Below are 20,242 nucleotides of genomic sequence, written 5' to 3'. Positions count from 1 at the left end.
GGCCTGGGCTGACTTCCTGGGCACAGCCCTTGTTGGCAAGTGCTTGCAAATGACTGGGCTCTGCTGTGTCAGGGGTCCCAGTGCAGAGACATCTGTGTGAACGTGGGGTCTGGAGCCCCTCTTTCTCTTCTGGCAGCTGCCCCTTCTCCCAGGACCTTCCCTGTCCCCCTCTCCCTCCCATGGCCATTGCCACAAGATGAAACAGTGAGACGATGGCGTGTGCGATGATATGGGAGGCGGCATGCCTCAGGGAGCGAGTCCTCAGCCTGGGCACTGGCCCTCGGTACCCGCACCTATCCCTGCTCATTGTCCCAGGAGGGGCTGGGCAAGGCTGAGCCCTGGCATCCCCTGCAACAGTGCTGCCCAGTCCTCGTCACAGACAGGAACTCGAATTTGTGCGGCACCCGGTTAGGGACAATGGCTGGGGACTGGTGGCCGTGGGGCCGGTGCTCCAGTGCACAGTGTCGGCTGTGGCTCGCCCACTGGGGAGATGTGCTCTAGAGCCCGGTCCTCAGGTGTTAGCGGCAGCCCCTACGGGGCGTGGTGACCCACAGGTCATGGGCTCACCCCAGGCTTCTGGCTGAGAGGGCTGTGGGGGCCCGAGAATTTTCATTTGAGCAGTTCCCGGTGCTGCTGGTGCCGCTGCCCCGGCCCACGCTTTGAGGCCCACACTTCCGGTGCCTGGAAAGGACAGTGCCCCGTCCCTGGCTGCCTGGTGAGGTCAGATGCCAGGCGAGCTGCTGACCCTCCTGTGTCTGACCGTCCCACCTGCTGCAGCGCCCAGGGCCAGGGACTGTCTCCATGGTCCCTACCCGCCCTGCCCTCCAGCGGGGAGTGCTCCACCCTCTGCTAGCAGTTCCCTGAGACCAGCCGACTGCCGGCTCCACTTCCCCAGCACTTGCCCCCCCGCCCCCGTTCCCCTGCCCGTGGGGTCCACCTGGGTGGTTAACTCCGAGAAACTTTTCCCAGCGTTGTTCCCGGAAAAGTGGAGTGGGCGGAGTGGGACCTGGGCTCCCCCTCTGTCCCCATCAGATAACACACTGGTAATGGGAAACAGCCCAGCCTCCAGAATCCTGCTCCAGGGGTTGGATTACAAAGGCTTTGCGTTTTGTTTTCATCCCAGATTCTCAAGCAGCTCAAAGGGAGAAACTTGGGAAAGTGGCCTTTCAGGTCAGTGAGGACCCGCTGGACTAGGGCCTGCCTTTGGGGATAAGTCCTGCTCTCGTAGGAAGTCGCTGCCTGGGTGGACGAGGGTAGGTGTGGTGCCACGGCCCGGGCTCAGGCCATTTCTAAGGCCAGTCTGACCCCGAGCACCTGCTGAGGTGAGTCAGTGCTCGCGAGGCATGAACCTGAGGGGAGGCGGTTCCCCTCCCATCCCTTCAGCCCCAAGGAACCCTGGGCTGGACTCCATGGAAGGAACTGCTGCATGCGACTTGGTTCCTGCTCTCGGGGTTCGCAGTCAAGTGGAAGTCAAGTTCAGAATCCACTGTTCTGGCCCAGGGAGAGAGGCACTGTCTGCCCTCAAGCCCAGCTCTGTGGCCCAGGACCTCTGACGCTCGCCCTGCCCCAGCACGGAGCACACCACCCACCTGGCCAGCTGTCCTCTTGCTTGGATCCACAGGAGGCCCTTGCTCACCAGCAGGCAGCCCTTCCTTTTACAGACGGGCTCTCCAGGATCGGGTCTGTGCCCCAGGCCAACCGCTACTCACGGGCAGCGTGGGGCCTGGAGCTGAGGCTCGAGCTGTCCCAGCCCAGAGGAAGGTCACTGGGCAGGCTGTGTGACTTCCTGCCACCTGCTTTGTTGCCATGGCAACGCTGCACAAGACTTTGGTCTTTGCCTTTGGAGAAGAGCATCCTAAGTTGAACGGTCCCCGGGTCCTAGGCCATCTCTACTGTCTGGCGTGACGCACGTCTCCGCCTCAGAGAGTCTCCTGTTACCTTCGCTCACTTGTGTCAGGAATGGGGAGCCTGTCCCCCGCCCCCTCCTCCCGCTGTTCTCTAACCATCTCAGCAAAAACAGGCTCATTTATGGTCATTTCCCAACAAGACACACAGTGACCGCTCAACCTTCCAGCCTGGCTAGAGGGGAGAAGACGACACAGTTGTCACCAGTCCAGAGAAAAGAGGAAAGAGCTCATAGCCGGGGCCTGGGGCTGGGCCACAGATGTTTCTGTTTGGAGGCTCAGACAAGAAATTGAAAATGTAATTCCAGCTGGAATGTTGCCTTCCAGGGTCTGGCGCCCAGCGCCCTGCTCCCCGCTCCCCGCTGCCCTCCACCCACCCGAGGGCCACCCACGGGAGCAGGGTTCCCTGGGCCCCCACTGCAGCCCTCACATACCTGCCCGTTTCCTGGCACCTGGTTGGGCTCACAGAACACTGGGCTCCACGATGCGGGGGAGACACAGTGCAGGGTCTGGCCTCGCTGTCCTGCTTCGCGCTGTCACGTGTCTGACCTCCGGGAACTTCCGTTCTGCTCTGCACCCAGTGTTCCCACCTGTTGGTTGGGAATGACCACATCCTCGGGAGGAGGCGGAGGAGAGGGACGGGAGAGTGGCGAGGGCCACAGCAGGCTTGTGAAAGCTGGGGGCAGAGGGGAAGGACGGGGCGGAGGAAGTGAACAAGATTCAGGTTTCCCACTGGATCTGGCCTCCGGGGGTGCTCATTCAGCAGCACCCTGGGTGCCCGTGCTCAGGCACCGAGCTGGAGGTCAAGGGGGGGTGGAATAGCTCTGCCTTCTGGAGACTCACAGGCTGTCGGGGAGGGAGACCCCTGAAGGATGGGGCGGAGGCCCAGACAGGTGAGACCCCCCTGGGGCTCCTTCCAGAGCTGCTGGGGCCCAGGGAGGAAGCCTGCACAAAGGGTACTCCCCTGGGGAACCCAAGTGAGTGAGAGGAGCTCGGTGTCCTCCTACAAGTTGGCTCGGAGGGTCTGACACAGGCTCTATCGGGCATCTCTCCCCCAAATCGGGGTTATCAGCGTTGAAATTGTTTGGCGCAGTCACTGTCGTTCTGTTGACCATGGCCGTTCTGGCAGCCCTGGGGGAAGGGCCACATCTGTGGCTGTGAGGGGACGTCTGTGACCCTGAGCCCACCTGGGCTCCGGGGACCGTGGCAGCTTCACTGAGCTCACCCCTATGCCAGCGCTGGGTCCTCAGCCCTGGTGGTTTTGCCCCCCAGGGGCTGCTTGGCAATGTCTGGGGCAGTTTTGGCTGTTGCAGCTGGGGAGGGGAGGGTACTAAACATCCTATAATGCACAAGCCCCCGCAGCAGAGTTACGAAGCCCGCAATGTCACGGTGTCGAGGCTGAGAAGCCCTGCTCCCCGCCCTTCCTCTCAGCCTCCTCCTGACAGACGGGACCAGGGCGTAGGCGCTGTGCACGCCGAGCCTCCGTCCGTCCGCCCCTCCCGTCTCACCTGTCTTCACTGCGCTTCGGGCTCTTCCTGTCCTTGCAATGGACTCAGAAGCGACTCCCCAGTAGGAGCAGTTTTGAAAGTGTGTGTTTCATGTCCCGGTCCTTTCAGGCTTTAAGCCGTCTCTGCTTTGACTTCCGATTGTAAATGGCAGGCTGCTTCTCTCTGGGGCTGTAGGACTCTCCCTCCAATGGCTGGAATGGGGTGGGTTCCTTATCTCTGTGAAAACCCCCAAACTAAGTGTAAACCCCATGGCCTGGCCATAGGACGTGGTGGCTGTTGGTGTGACGTGACATCTAGTGGCAGACAAGCCTGATTCGCCCCCGCACCGAAACCAAGTGCCATCTCACCGGGGTCTGAGATGTTTGCAGATTGGGAGCTCAGAGGAGGAACTCCACCTGCCTGTTCAGAGTGGGGAGGACAAGGCTGGGAGGGATGGAGAGGGATGGGGAGGGCCTTGGGGGCCAGGCTGAAGGTGGATCTTAGAGGGACACAGAAGTCCAGTCCATTTATGACTCTTCCCCTCACTCTTGCCCTGGGGTGGGCAGTCTTTCCCCCTTTGCAAATCGGCCCCTGGAGCCCGGCTGTGGACAGACGTCACTCCCCGCCCTGCCTCCCTCTGCTGCCTTCCTGGGGTCTGGAGTGAGGATGTGTCCCGAGAGCCCCAAAGCTCAGAAAGTAACTGACAGAGGCTGCTGCTTACCCACAAGTCTTCATAGAACAATAAAAGCTTTTTGATAACAGCTTCAAAACTGCAAAGATGAATAGAGGAAGAAATTGAAAATCTCAAATTACATGGTAGAATCAATTGAGCCCTGCGCTGTGTGGCTACAGATTGCTAAAGCGCTATTAACCCAGCAGACGCAGTGGGCCAGCCTCGTCCCTGGGAGCCTGTGGTCAGCACCACACCTGCCCAGCCTGTCTCACCTCCAATCTTCCCCGCTGGCTGCACTGTGTGGGCTGCTCGGGGGCATCTCAGGGTCCAGCATCAGCGAGTGCAGGCGGTGGGCACTGACCTAGGGGCAGCCCACACCTCCCGGCCATGGTGGGCTGTCTCCAGGTCCAGTCCCAGTGCCTCTTCTTGCAGCTGCGACGATGTGCTGGTGCTGGTGCTGATGCTGGTGCTGGTGCTGGTGCTGGTGCTGGTGGATTCCACTGAAATGCTTCAACCCCTGGACCCCGAAGAGCCTCCTCCGGATGGGCCTCAGTGCTGACACACAGCAGCTCAGGACAGAGTTTAAAGCACCCGGACACCACGGAGTCACTTCATTCTTCCACGTCCAGTGGACAGCGATGCCCAGCCTTTCAATTCACACGACGTGTCTGGTGATGGAGGGGGCAGGGCCCGTGGACGAGCACAGTGGGTTGTGCATCTTGCCACGTGTTAGGTTGCAATGTGTCTTACTAAGGTAGTTCTTCCAGCCATTACTGCCGGTAAAGACTCTTCCAGAATGTATGCAAATTGTTGCACATCCAGACCTGCTTCTGAAGGGTCCCAGGAGCAAATGGACCAGGCGGTGACATGGCACCGCTCAGCCTGCCGAGCCAGAAGTATGCAGCCTATTTTGGGTGAGATTTTTTACCAAGTGCCACGCAGAGACACGGAGCTAGTTTGGGAAGGGCCAGTTCCCTAAAGCAGCAAGACATTCACGACTGAACAGCTTCCCCATCACCCACCCGTCTCAGCCTTTCGTGCTTTAGCGAGGAGGGGTGGCTCAGCATTCATACATGGACCAGGTGAAGATTTCTTGGATGCTGATTGGCGTGCTCGCCTGGGGCAGGGCTGCCTCATGTCTGGACCATGCTGAACGTTACACCCTCGCATTCCCGTGGTTGTGGAAGGTCTAGCCTCGCTGTGCCCTGGGTGGAGTGAGGGGAATGCAATATTAATTGTTCCAAACGGGCTATGTGCAAATATCTCCCGCTCTAAACCTTCCCACAAGAAGCACAGCAATTCCACTAAGATGTTTTTCTCCAAATGACTAGAAATCTTTCTGCTCATTTGAAGGGGAATGGATGGTGTGAAGTAGGCAGAAGGTTCAGCAGGGAACAGACAGTCTGCGGACACCGAGGAGTTGTCTGGAACGGGAGGACAGGACGTTGGAAGAGCAGAGTGTATCTGAACCCACTGCCTCTGCAAGGCGGTCCCTCGCCATCTGAGGGCGGGGGCTGGGATGTGGTACCTGCTGTGAGGAAGGACAGAGCAGAGCTGAGGCAGGGGAGAGAAAGGACTTCCGTGGGAGTCCGGGGTATCCATGACGGTGAAGGCGGTTGGGTTTGTGATGAAACCCCTTGGTGCTTCTAAGCTTCGGTTGGGAGAGGCACCCACCCTGTTTTGGGCGAGACGTCCCTCCCTCCTCCTTGCCCTCCAGACTGCAGATGTGCAATTAAAGTGAGAAAAGCTGCTCTCCCTTCCTCCTCTGTGGTGGTTCCCATTTTGACGTTTGTTCTGGAGAAAACCTCCCCCCCCTTCCCAGGCCCCTGCGTGTGAAAGCATTCCTACGCTCCAGCCTCAGCTCTGCACTCTGTTTAGCAGCGCTGTGGGGGTACCGTCTGCTTCCACTCCATTTCATCTTAGGGGAGTGTGTACGTATCCGATACCCAGTGCCGGATCCATCTCCCACAAATGTGATTCCTCCGAGTTGTTTAGAAATATAGCACCACATATTCAAGTCACATGTTGGGAAATGTCATGGTCTCACGGACCATCACTTTGATTTTGGAATTGAACTATTATTAAATGGTATGAGAGCCCTGGACTACAGTTTAATTATGCTCAGTGCTTCTTAGGGCGTCACACACTATTTAATAATGTGTACAAATGAATGCATGTCTGTTTTATTGAATGGCCCACAGCCCTTCACTAGTTCCTGTGGCTCTTAGAGCAAAGGCCAGCATCCCTGCAAGGCCTCCGGGTCCCACACGGCGCCGCCCCCGCCGCTCCCCACCCTCTGCTGCTCTTCTTTCCACCCCTTGCTGGGCCTCACCAGCCAGACCTCCTCCTGCATCTGGAATGAGCCGGAATTTTTCTGAATGTAGGTCTTCCACGTGCCTTTAAAGTGCCACCGTCAGGCACCCCTGGAAAGTGTCCGGATTCAGATGTTTGTGGGTCACTCACATCAGCCGAGGGCCCCACACGGCCGGGCACCTAGGAGCTCTCAGTGAACACTCCTGGTGGAAGGAAGGAAGGAAGGACCTGCCCCTCCATCACCCTCGGGGTCTTGGGTGCATTGTAAGGGCCTAGGTGCAGGCTTGTGTGTGAGTGGGCAGGGCAGAGCCTGACTCCTGCAAGACGCCAAGACAGGAAGGTCAGGTGAGTGAGGGCCGGAGGGGCTCCTGCGGGGCCCTGCTGCTCTGACGTTCTTCCTGTCCCTCTGCTCGTAGGTGGAAGGGGGCGTCGGTGAACTGGAACGGCTCAGACCCGATCCTGTGAGCCTTCGTGTGGGAGAGTTCTATGACTCCACTCGTCACAGGGTGACAGCTGAGCCCCCGGCCTCAGGGACGAGTCTCGGATGGGTGTCACCCCCACCTGGGCCAGCACTGCTGCAGAAGCATCCAGAACCTCTGCTCCTTCCACCAAGGGCCGCCCTGGACGGACGAGGGCCCACGGTGCTGTGGCTCCCTCCCAGCCGAGCTGTGACCGCCAAGGACAGGAAGGAGGCGCTGCTGGGGCCTTAGCTGCCCTTCCCTGCATCCCTCCCTGGCTTCCTGCTGGGCCACCCCCTTGCCCAGCCTCTGACATGGTCCTCCCGGGACCCTGGACACTGGTTATTTCTGGTGGTCGGCTTTCTATAAAACAGGAGTGAAACCACGCAAGAGCCAAGACTCATTTGTTCCTGTGGCCGCGAAGGAAGCGCCAGGTCTGCGTGGTTCGTGGCTGGGGTGGGAGCAGTCCTGGGTGCAGGGGCCCTGGTGACCTGTGGGCTAAGATGGCCCTAACCGGGGTCTCTGTAGGCAACTGATAGCCTCTGGTTTTGAGTTGTTCCTGCTGGACTTCTGCTCAGAGCCAGGTCTCAGGCACCAGGTGATGTAAGCCGTGCTGACCAGGAGCAACCTGGTTCTCCGGGAGCCCTCCCAGGGCAGGCCTGGGTGCCTGTGTGTGTGGGGGCAGGGAGGGTCCCGGAGCCCGCCCAGGGCAGGCCTGGGTGCTTGTGTGTGTGGGGGGGGAGAGGGAGGAGGTCTCAGGAGCCCTCCCAGGGCAGGCCTGGGTGCCTGCCGGGCCCCGAGAGGATAGTTGGCAGGACCTGGCCAAGTGGATTTGGAGGAAAGAACCTTCTCGGGAGGGACTGCTTGGCCACGGAGGGCAATAGGATGGAGATGAGCTGAAGAAGGGGGGGGCCCCTGTGTCTGCAGTGGGCATGTGCAGAAACTGGCTGAACATGGCGGGGGGGCAGTCTGTGGATTCCCCACATTGCAGAGCCAGGATGGAGTGGCTGGGCATGGGAAAAACAGTCACTCCTGACGGGAAATTGTACAGTCGAAGCCTCCTCACCCATTAATGTATATCCTCCGATTGCAGAAAGAATGGGAGGTGTAGAACGCAATGGAGGCTGGTGAGAAAGACCAGGGAGAGCGTGGTGTCAAAAATGGAGGTTGGGACCTTTGCAGTGGCTCCCAGCACCAGGACTGAGGGCGGGGGCCAGAGGCGGAGCCGCCTCCAGTGGCCCGGTAAAGAGCCCTGTGCTCTCGCGGGGCGGTGCAGAGCTGTGGCCGCTGTGGCCGCTGTGAGTCTTTGGGGACAGCAGGGAGGAGCCGGAGGGAAGGGCTGGGATGGGGCCAGAGGCGGAGCCGCCTCCAGTGGCCCGGTAAAGAGCCCTGTGCTCTCGCGGGGCGGTGCAGAGCTGTGGCCGCTGTGGCCGCTGTGGCCGCTGTGAGTCTTTGGGGACAGCAGGGAGGAGCCGGAGGGAAGTGACGGCTGGGATGCTTTGTCCTGGCTGCGCAGAGGCCTGGGGTTCTGCTGTGTAAACTCCGAGGCCCTTCTCAGCAGGCACCCGGCAGAACTGCTTCCTATATGCCCCTGAAATGTTTATGCGCTTGTTTTCCTTGGCCAGGCGGCCATGGAGGAAGGTGGTTTCCTTGCAGCGGCTTTGTTTATCAGCCTGGAAGGAAAACTGTCTTTTCAATGAAACTCACTTAACCTTCTGACCAGGGTCCCCGTGGCAGGGCTGGGGAAATCAAAATATTCCCAGCGTTGCTTGAGGAGATCGCTTCCAACAAATTACAAAAGCACTTTCTGGAAGCCGAGATGCAGGTACACATGCAGCTCGATGCCCATTGCCTGAGTTTTCTGTATGGAAGATGAGCGAAGCCTAGCGCCTCCTCTCTTGGACTCAGAAGCCAGAATGAGCGCACGTCCCGGGCCAAGCCTGCAGGCACGGAACACAGGCCCAGGCGCCTGGCTCGAGGGCGTTCTCCATTGGAGGCCTAGTTTTCTAGGGTCAGCTTCAGTGGCCCCTGGCCCCCATTATAGGAAAATCTTTGTGTACATGTACGTATGTGTAATTTTCTGGGAAGAGAAGCCTTAGCCTTCCTCATGGCCTTGCACTTGGAATAATGCCCCCTCGTTGCACTCAAAAGGTTAAGAGCCAACCACCTCCTAGAGTGGAGTGGCCTCCCCAGGGCTGCGCCTGGTCTGGCCCGGCCCTGCGTCTTGGGGATCTGGTCCTTTGAACAAGCAGACCTCGGTGGGGTGCGGGCAGGAGGCAGCTCATCCTTTCTCACTATACCTTCCCACTGGGCTCCCTCCTGTTCTCCACTGTTTGTTTCTTGGTCTCTGATGAAAGCAGGCCGACTCCACTGCTTCGGGGGCAGTGTGAGCAGTGAGACCGTCTGATGGTAACACACCATGCTCTCACTGATGGAAAGCTCACATGGGGGCCTCCTCACATGGGGCCTCCTTTTATGGGGCCTCCCCTTATGGGGCCTCCTCTTATGGGGCCTCCCCTTATGGGGCCTCCTCTTATGAGGCCTCCTCTTATGGGGCCTCCTCTTATGGGGCCTCCCTTATGGGGCCTCCCCTTATGGGGCCTCCTCTTATGGAGCCTCCCCTTATGGGGATCTCCTCTTATGGGGCCTCGCCTTATGGGGCCTCCCTTATGGGGCCTCCTCTTATGGGATCTCCTCTTATGGGGCCTCCCCTTAGGGGGCCTCCTCTTATGGGGCCTCCTCTTATGGGGTCTCCTCTTATGGAGCCTCCCCTTATGGGGCCTCCTCTTATGGGGCCTCCTCTTATGAGGCCCTCCCATTGCTGGGACTTCTCCGGAGCCGGGTGATTTGTGCTGTGGCTGTTGCTTCTGGTGGAGTCCCTGCCTGCTCCCCAGTCAAGAAGACCGAGTCTGCCTCTGCAGGATCCATGTTTGAGCCACGCAAAGCACCGACACCTCTTTGCCTCCCACTTCTGGAGGTCGGACCTTCCCATCTCAGCCTGCCTGTCTGCTCAGCCACCCATCGGGAGCAGCGGCATCTCGTGGGAGAGGAGACCATCCCCCTTGCTCCACAGCTGAGGGAGAGAGACCCCCGCACCCTGCCACCTCTCCCACTGCCCGCCCAGTGCTTCCTTCCCCTTGTCCCAGGGCCAGAGGCTCTGATGGACCCATGTTGGCAGAGCCATGTGCACCACTCTCTCTGTGAGTTCTACGGAGACAGCGCAGGTAAGAACCATTTCCAGAACCGCAGGGCTTCCTGGGGAGGCAGGGCTGGGCCCGGGCTTGGAGAGGCTGTGCAAAGGGTGCGTCCAGACCCCACCCAACCCCTGGGGTCTCTGTGTCGGAGCCAGGAGGGAAGTCGGGCAGCAAAAGAGGGACCCCAGAGGAGAAGGGTCAGTCTTTGCCAGGCTCCTGGCAACACGAGGCTTTTCCCGCCCTAGTTCGACCCGAGTCGTGGCCCAACGTGCAGTCCTCAGACCAGCAGCATCCACAAGGCCCGAGAGCTTAGATATGCGGAACCTCGGGTCCGGCCCAGCCTGACCCACCGAATCAGAAGCTGCATTTTAACAAAACCCTTGGGTGAGTCAGATGGAAGTTTGAGGAGCTCTGCTCTAGAGCTTGCGATGTGGGAGACAGTGGGGACGCGGACGTCGCCCCATCGTGGAGAAGTAAGTGATGGAGGAGAGCAGGACCGGAGGGCCTGGGCTTGGTGCTGGTCCACTGCTGCCGCCCTGGGCCTCAGTTTCCTCATCTGTAAGATGACCTCCTCGCAGGCTGGAATGAGGATTCAGTGTGTCAGTAAGTTGTGAAGCGCGTAGAGCAGGGCCTGGCCCTTCACAGGGACTCGATGAGTGCTTTTAATTTTTGTAGGGGGGGCTCGGGGAGGCTCCCCAGGGGTGGCAGCATCTCACCTGGGCCTGGACGAGGGGCTGGGTGTGACAAGTGGAGAACTGGATGGAGGATCTTTGCAGGTAAAAAGAACAGTGAGAATCAGGAGACTGTGAACGTCCATGTCTGTGGGTGTCATGGGGGTGACCAGAGAGGGGGAGCTCCGAGGGTTAGGAGAGGAGGCAGCCAGTAGGAGATGACTTTAGCCGGTGGGCTGGGGGTTGGGGCGTTTTCCCCGGACAGGATGGCTCAGAGCCCTGCTTCCAACCTCTCCCTCTGGCCCGGGTGGGTGTGAGTGGGGGTGTGAGTGGGGGGGCACGTTGAGGGGCTCCTGCTGTGCTCCCAGTGAAGGCAGTGTGAGTGAGAGGTGAGGGACGAACAGGGGTGACAGACACAGATGGCCTTCCCTCCCAGAGGCCCCGGGGACAATCCTCACCGGCCACCAAGCCCCTCTGGGACCCTGAAACTTGCAGGAGGCGATCAGGCAGCCAAGTCCACGTGCAGGTCTCTCTCTGCACCCACCAGAGTCCTCCCCACTCGGTAATCATGTCCTAATCCTCACGGGCTGTGGGAGCTGTAGTTACAAGGCAAAAATGCCAGGCATTTGCGATAAGGAGATTGCTTAATGCAGGACGAGGGGTGGGCGGGTGTGTGGGCGGGCGGCTGCCCGGGGGGCGGGCGGCACCCTGCCAGAGCCTGCCTGTTGCTCCACAGACCTGCTCGGCATGAGAGGGGTCGAGCCCCACTGGCCAGGCGCTCGGGGACTGTGGAAACCCAAGGTGGGCCGCCCCCCTTTTCATGCCATCTATGATCACCGTGCTTTATCCCACTGTCCTGCCCAGGTTCCCACAGCAGGCCAGCCTATGTCCTCAGGAAGTCAGTGAAGGCCTTCTGCTTACAGATGGGGAAACTGAGGCCCAGATGGCAATCCTTGGTGAAGAGCCCCCCCGGGAGATTTCTCCTTCACAGGGTTCTCTTGGAGACAGACCATCAGATGGTCTTGGGGCTAAAGGGAATATATCTGGTATCTGATGGGGAGGGGGTGATGCCAACCTGCCACTCATTCCCCCATCTCTCCTCCAGCCCCCCCACCCCCACCCCACGTCACAGCAGCTGCTTCCCCAAAGCCTTTGCTAGTGCTTTGTTGCACCTGGTTCCTGCCCTTGGGCTTGCCCTGTCGTCTGTCAAAGTCTCCCCACCCCTCAAAGCCTGTCTTCAAGGCCCCTCCTCTAGGAAGCCCTCCTGCATTGCCCAGCTTAAAGCGTGGCCTTTACCCTATGGGTGTCCTCCATCAGCTCCTCTCTCACATTCCCTGTTACTGTGTGCGGGGACACACACACACACACACACACACACACCCCTCTACGTAGTGCTGTTTCCTTCTCCCTGGGCCTGGGGCTCTCCTCTTCCCACGTACCTGCCCCATCCGGTGGGATGAAGCCCAAGGCTCACTCCTTTCTTTGAAGAAGCCCCTCCCTAGCCCACACCTGTGCCCCCGCCTGCCCCGCCTCCAGGCAGAAAGGCCCAGCACTGGGTGTCAGGGTGGGGAGGCGGCAGCTGCCTGTCTCTGAACCGTTGATTCCGGGTGTGGTTTTGAGATTAAACCTGGCGCCTTTCCTGTGCCCCTGATAAGGGCAATCCTGGCTGCTTATCTGGCGGTTTCTGTTTTAAAGCCTGTTGACATCTGGGAGGTTGGCACAGTCCCGCCTGTCTTAGGAGCGGAGTCCTGGGTGATAAGCACCCACCTCCCTGTGCCCTGCTGGGCGCCAAGTGTAGGCACTCTTGGGCATCATCTCTGGGCTCTGCCCCCTCTGCCCCACCCCTCCCCTGTCCCAGCACAGCGACTGGGGGGTAGGAGGTGGGGTGCTATTAATAATTGTGTCAGGACAAGTGTGTAAACAGACTGTGCTGTGTATGGGAACCTCAATCTAAGGGAGGATTGTTCTATTATTGATTGATCTCCTGACACCATTCTCCAAACTCCTGGGTTCAGATCCTTCTTAGAATTTATTGGGGGCATAGGGCTTTGAGGAGGGGAGCCTACATAGGCTGGAGCAGTCAGGGAAGCTTCTTGGAGGAGGAAGATTAAAGCTGGATCCTGAAGGAGAGTTGGGGAGAAAGAGGGGCAGAGGCATGCCAGGCAGGGTGGGCAGGGGCAGAGCTGCCAGGGGAAGGGGTCTGGGGGATCTGGGGTGGCGGGAAGGTTAAAGACATTAGGGCTGAATCCTGAGGGGCTTTGCATGTCAGGCAAAGGAGCTTGAGCTGCCTCCTGTGAGCAGTGGGGAGCCATGGGGGGTTTCGGAGCTAGGCGGTGGTGGATCCAACTGTTCTAAAAGACTGACACTGCAACAGCGTGGAGGGTGGTCTGAGGGAAGATGCCAGCTTCTGAGCTGGGCCATGGAGAGGGGAGTGGTGGGAGGTCCCTTGCGATGCAGTGATTCAGCCTGGGGAGCAAGGTGGGGGCTGCGGGCCTGGCATCCAGGCCCCTTGCGCTTCTGCTCCCTGGCAGGCGGATCTCCACTTGAACAGTCGCTCCCTCTGTCTGCTCCCCATTGGCACTGGTGGCTGCCATTCCCCAGGGAACAGTCTGCAAAACATCGCCAGCTCCCGATGAGGGCTTCCTCTGCCCCTGCCTTGGCAAACCATGAAGGAGGGGGCCTCAATGCGAGGAAGTGCCCAGGCCTTTGTTCTGGCTCCGGCCACGGCTGGACCCACTGCCCATTGTTTTAGAACTGATGGTGACCTTGGGCCAGCTGGATGGGACCTATGGGTTCCCTGCGGCCTGGCCACCTCCAAGTGCACGTGGAGGACAGCGGGGCTGGCAGAATGGGTCTCAGTCCCTCGGTGGCCTTGGGGAGGACCTCTGGCCCCAGCTGTGTTCTCAGAGTCTGGAACCCTCCTCTCTGGCCATTTGGGGTGTCAGCGGGCATGAGGGAAACTGCTCATCTGAGGACCAGAAGTCTCCCGGTGGGAAAGCAGACAGGCCTCCCCAGCTCTCTGGACCTGTAGGAGCAAGGTGGGGGCTGCGGGCCTGGAGTCCCAAGTCTGTCTGCTGTTCTCTCGTTGGGTTCGGGGATCCTTACTGCGTGGGGTGTGCACTGGGAGGGGCCTGGGCAGCTTGGCACGGTGGTTATGGGCTCATACCTGGAGGTTGCTACCTGAGTTTAGATCTCAACTCTGAGTTCTCAGTTGTGGAACCTAAATTAAGTTACAAAACAAACAGACCAAGTAAAAACTTCTGAGGACAGTGTCCCTGCCTGTAACACGGGAGTGATCACGTGCTGTCCCCGTTCATGATGAAAGGGACACACAGAACCCTGATGTTGGTGAGAAGGGGAAGGTGCAGGGCCTAGCACAGAGCGTGCACCCTGTCTGCACCAGGAGACAGATGTTGGCTGTTTTGCCGGGAGCTGGATGGAGGGTGCGGGATGGGGCGGACCTAACTCCCTGAGAATCAAGGAGTGTGGCCACGTGCATTGCTGTGACACAGAGAAGCCATCTGGACCGTAGCCATGCCCCCGACCCCTGTGATCGGTTCTACTTTCCAAGCCGACCCCAATGGCAGCGCGTCCTCTCTGTTCCTCATCCCATGCCGGGCCCCGCGCTGCTCCTGAGCCACTGGAGAAATGCCTTCCCCTCCCGTGGTCCCCGCCGGGCCCCCTCCACCCTGGGCTCTGGCCCCCCGCTGTAAAAGGAAGTGACTGGATGAGATGGCCCACGTTCTCATCAGTGACCACCCCTGGGACGGGGACCCACAGCACAGTGGCCGGCACTGTGTGCAGCACCCGACGGGCCAGTCACTCAACGTCCCACTTCCCAAGGAAGAAACTGAGTCTCAGACAGCCAGGCGCTGGCCTGGGGCCTGCAGGCTAAGAGATGGCAGATGCCAAGTTCTTCCTGCTTGCTCCCCTGCCGCCTGGGAGCCCCCAAGCAGGACGGGCAAGAGGGTGGGGCTTCCTGAAACCCCTCCTCTCCTATCTCCCCTTATTTCCTCCCGTCACCAGCCCAGGCCTGAGACTGCGGGGCTCCGGGAATATCTGAGTGTCCTGGTTTCTGCCCCGGAGCTATTGTGTGGGAGCCCAGCCTTTCCTCCAATTCAGACCTCACCCCACAAGCAGCCTGGAGAGGATGGGTCAGAGCCTGTCTGGCCCTGCCCAGGGGAGCCTGGTCAATCCTCCAGCCCAGCGGCTCCAGCACCCACTCCCATTGCCCCAGCCCCAGGGGCTCCAGCACCCACTCCCATTGCTCCAGCCCCAGCGGCTCCAGCACCCACTCCCATTGCTCCATCCCCAGGGGCTCCAGCACCCACTCCCATTGCCCCAGCCCCAGCGGCTCCAGCACCCACTCCCATTGCCCCAGCCCCAGCGGCTCCAGCACCCACTCCCACTGCCCCAGCCCCAGTGGCTGTGGAATCCCAGAAAGTGCCAACCGCTGTTTTCCTTCTTCCCCGCAAATGCACACACAGCTTGTTTATTCCTCTTCTCCGAAGTCATCAGGGTTCTGTGTGTCCCTTTCATCATGAAGGAGGCTGGAGAGAGGGGTGTCCCAGGTCACCCTGGGAAGGATGAGTGAGGGAGGCTGAGAACCCAGCACCTGAGCGACCGGTGCTGTGCCCACCCGGCCCCGCCCCCCTTCAGGCTGAGATGACTCTCCTGTCGGCCTGTCCGAGGAATGCACCCACTTAAGAGCAGACCCTGCTGCTGGGGCAGTGAATCCCAGGGTCTCGTGGCATGAGGTGGACCAAGTCTGTCCCCTCTGTCCTGGCTGTGGCTGTGCCCACGGTTACATTCAGAGGCTTGGTTGTCTGAACTCCCCCTTCAGCCCCAGTTCCACCCGGCTGGTCCGGGTATGGAACTCCCTGAGGGCCGAGCCTCTGCACCCCCAGCCTGGGTTCTCCCTGAGGCGGGCAGGGCCCTGAGGGGAAGCAGAGATTCAGGCTGTGAAGATGGTCACGCAGGACATACTGGGCGTGGGGATGGTAAGTGGGCAGTGTGCCATCCCATCTCCACCAGCCCTCTCTGAGGGTCTGGGCCAGCCGTGGGACGAGGACAGTGAGGGAGCTCCCACTCCCGCCGTGGCTGGAAGCACCCCATCCCATCTCTCCTTCTGCTTGGACTTTCCTCTCCCACAATGCCTCCCTTCCTTTACATAAACAAATCTGTCTGCCATGTCCCCTCCTCCAGGAAGCCTGTCCTGATTACTGGGAAGAGGTGGGGCTCTTCCGCTGCCCACAGATCCACCTCACCCCTTCCTGAGGCTCAGGCCTGGGCCTCAGCTGCCCTCCCTGAACACCCCAGGCCGCATGTGGCCCATCAGAGCTCCAGGCTTCCCTGGGCATCGGGGGCACTTGAGCCAGCTAGTGTCTGGGCCAGTAAGTGGTGGAAAAATGGGCTCTGATGGGTGTTGACGGTGGGGCTGGCCCAAGCTGGACACTAGGGCACTGTGTGATACAAACTGTGACTTTCCATTAGGGCTACACCCCACAGGCTCAGCCCTCCTCATAGAAGGGCCTGCCGTGCCCCTGAAACACGGCCTGCTTCTCACATCTCCTGTTAGTAATGTCTGCTTGATCACTCCCCCGGCCAGAATCAAGAGACTTTCTCCTGATCACAGGCAGCTGTCTCCACTATCACGGAGTAAGAGTTGGTAAATACTTCTCTTCCTTTTCACCATGGCTTCCAGGAAGCTCGGGTGGAAAGTGAGGCTCAATTGCTCACTTGCTGATATCCTGAGAAGATTCCTCCCTCTCTGTGTTTTCATTTTAATTACATTGTAACTGGGTGCTTTTTCTTTAATTTAATTTAGCCCCTTGCTGCTCAAAGTCCTGAGACCAGGGGTCCCGAGACCAGCGCCTGGGCATCACCTGGGGCCTGTTAGAAATGCGGTATCTCAGTCTCCACCCCAGACTCTTCGTGGTGGCGAGATACCCCGGGGATTCACGTCCACATCACAGGCTGAGAAGCACCGGTGGAACCCTCTGGATAAAAAGGTACCTAAAACGGGACCTGTCATGATTCTTCCCCCTCCCACTCCCCCCCATCCCCCCGCCACTGATTTCTCTACCTAAGGAATTTCCTCAGCTGCCACCCTGTCCGAGCCTGACCCGCCCCTTCCACCCAGCCCTGGCTTTGATTTGGGCCCTCAGGTCTGCTCTCGGGCAGGGCCTGGGCACTGAGGCTGTGGTGCGAGAGCCTTCTTGGGATGAGGCAGGTGGTGGGCATGCGCCCCAGGACAGGGGACGCTCAGGAGCCAGCTGTGTGCTCCCTCATGGACCAAGGTCATCCTCCTCTGGTGCTGGGCTCCTGGCAGTGGCTGCTGCTGCCCATTCCTGGAGCACTAGGACTGTCCTGGTGTGATGGGGCCGGGCCAGGGCCCCCCACTGCCACCAGGATGAGGCGGGAGCACAGAGGGTCTAGGACAGTGGTCGGCAAACTGCGGCTCGCTTCAAAATAGACTCACTTCTACAAAACACCGACTTCTGCGCATGGGCCACGAAGTTTCAATCGCACTGTATGTGCGCGCCCGCACGTGGTATTTTGTGGAAGAGCCACACTCAAGGGGCCAAAGAGCCGCATGTGGCTCGAGAGCTGCAGTTTGCCGAACACTGGTCTAGGAGACCTGGGGATAGCCCACCTGAGGGGTGGCAGTCCCCCCAAACGGGTCTTGTGTCTATGCTTCTGCTCTAAAGAGCTGTCCCTTGGGGTTGGGGAAGGTACACTTGGTCTGTGGCCCCAAAGGGCAGCCCTGGGAAAGGTGGCAGCACTGCGGAGAACTGGCAGGTAAGGAGCAGCTCTCTGCCCATCTGAGTGTCCCACGATGAGAAGATATGAGGTTCCCCCCGGGGGGAGGGACTCACATTGGCATCACAGCCCCCGGGAAGGAACGGTGTCAAGGAGATTCCTGGGGGTGATGAGGTGCAATTTTAGGCAGCCCTTGTGATCCCTTCAGATCCTGAGATTCTATTATCAGCATCCTGCCTCCTCCAGGAAGGCCTCTATGACTTCTTCCACCCTCACCGATCACACCCTTCCCCCAGCTTATAACCCTGCCTGGACATCTCTCTGAATCCTTGTCTTTGTCTGAGACCCCCAACCAGCCTAGGAACCCAGGGCCTGAGTCTCCTCTGCTTCCCACTTGTCCTCGGCCTGGTGGGTGGGTTGAGCCAGAGATGCAGGCAGGCAGCTGACCCAGGTCCAGCGGGTCCCTCTTTCCCTGCTGGCTCTGATCCCAGGGCTTCTGGTCCCAGACATGGAGGGCTTGGGGAACAGCCTCGCCTGCCCCTAGGCTGCTGCCTGCGCTGTATTCATTCTCCTTCAGGCCTGGGCAGAGGCAAGATCAATGTGAGTTCCAGACCCTCAGCCCAGCCCCTCCAGCCCTGGCCTTCAGAGGGCCCAGCGATGTCGGCCCCAGGGGCGGGGTAGTCTGCAGGGGGCGGTCCTGCCTTGCTCATGCAGTCAGCCCTTCCCTACTGGGGTAGTTGAGACTGGTTCACTGTGTAGGGCATTGAAGAAGCCACGTTAGCTCAGGGCCTCATTTTACCTTTGTGCAATAGGGTCTTAATGACGGGAGGCCTGCTGTCCTAATGCTCTAGCACCTGGGAGTCCAACCCTGGTGACAGGAAGGCCCTGGAGGAGGTGGCGTGGGCCTGTGAGTTGGCTTCCCAGGGCTGGTGGGCAGCCCTGTAGAGCAATAGCACAAAGCAGGAGGTGTGTGCTGGGCTGAGCTGCTGGCGCTGGAGGCTGGGCACAGGGGCCGCTGGGGCCATGTCATCATTTTCTCATTAGGCAGGACAGCGATCCTCCTGTGCCATGATCTCGCGCTCTGTGGGCTCCAGGAATGTTGGCTTCACATGAATAGAATCCCCAGACCGAGCCACAGAGGAGGGGTCTCCAGGGGGTGGGGGACAAGGGCAGTGCTGCCCACCCTTCCTCTCACCCTCTTGGACTCACCACACCAGCCCCAGTGCATGGCAGGGCGACATCCTAGGAAGCCACAGGTGGCCTTGCTGTCGCTGCTCCGTGGGTGCCCAGCACACCCTCCTGACACTGGCGGGTGGGCCGGCAGGTGGCTCATTCTGCTCACCTTTGACACCTTTCCTGAGTGTCCGCACACTGAGCCTGCTCCCTCTGCTGTGATCAGCCCAGGGCCAGTCCCTGTCCCCAACCCCACCCAGGGCGGGGGTCCCATCTGGAGATGAAGAGCGCCCAGGACACACAGCAATAGACCGAGCATTCCCCAGCGAGGAACCATGAAGCCCCGCAGATTCAGAGATGCCCGCTGCATAACTCTTGCCCACAGCTCCTCCCTCCCCATTGAAGTGCAGCTCCGTGACAAGGAGGTGAGATGCGGGAGGCCCTAGATGATGTGCCAGAGAGACTGTGCAGAGGCCTGGGCTCAGGGTCCCGGCAGCAGAGGCCACAGTGCACGTGGCAGAGGGTTAGAAGGTGCAGGGGATCATGGCCACGATGCATGTCACTACTCTGTGTGCTTGCATGTATGTGTATGTGTTTGGGCATATACACCTGTGTTTTTATGTGTGTATACACATGTACATGCATGTGATGTGTTATAGAGGCAGTCAGTGTATGTGCATTGCATGCATGTAATATATGCACTGTTCATGCCCACGTATATGTGTATGTAAGCGTATGCCATGTGTGTATGCGCACACGGAAGCCCATGCACTGTTGGGTGGAGGAAGGGGCAACCAGGCCTGTACTGAGGTACCCTGGCCAGGTGTGACTTGGCGAGGGCTGGTGAGAGGGATGGGGACTCGTGATCAAGGAGGAGGGGGTGGGGACACACCCAGCCCAGGAGTATGTGCTCTGTGTAGAGGGTCAGGGTGAGCGCCTCCCGCCCACCCTGCCATCAGGCCAGCCACAGTGGGGGCGGTGGCCGGGGGGTGGTCAGGGCCACAGTATGACTGTCACTTTGCTTTCGTGGGCCTCTTCCTCCACAAAACAATATTGAGAACTAATTTGGCTGCAGGGTTGGGATAACACGAATATATTGATCCTGGAGGTGAGCTGTGAGAACAGCCACCACCAGTGACGGAGGGACTTCCCTTCAGGGACTCGGAGCAGTTCTACCCTAGGGCCTGGGCGGGAGGTGGGGCCGCACCCCGCGTCACTTTGCTTTCGTGGGCCTCTTCCTCCACAAAACAATATTGAGAACTAATTTGGCTGCAGGGTTGGGATAACACGAATATATTGATCCTGGAGGTGAGCTGTGAGAACAGCCACCACCAGTGACGGAGGGACTTCCCTTCAGGGACTCGGAGCAGTTCTACCCTAGGGCCTGGGCGGGAGGTGGGGCCGCACCCCGCCGGGCACCTGTGCCACGGGAAAGCCCTGTGAAGCACCCCGCCGGTCCCAACGCAGGGCCCAGAGGAGGCAAGGACGGCCCAGCATGGGTGACGGGACCGAGGTGTGGCCAGGGCCAAGAAAGACGCAGTGAGAATGGCAGAGGCAGGGAGACCCACAGAGCGCAGTGAGGCAAGGGGCGGGGGGCGGGGGCAGGT

This window comes from Myotis brandtii, unplaced genomic scaffold (genome assembly GCF_000412655.1).
Source record: "Myotis brandtii unplaced genomic scaffold, ASM41265v1 scaffold17, whole genome shotgun sequence".
Classification (NCBI taxonomy): domain Eukaryota; kingdom Metazoa; phylum Chordata; class Mammalia; order Chiroptera; family Vespertilionidae; genus Myotis; species Myotis brandtii.
The sequence above is the reverse complement of the archived record's forward strand: the minus strand, read 5'-3'. Positions refer to the sequence as shown.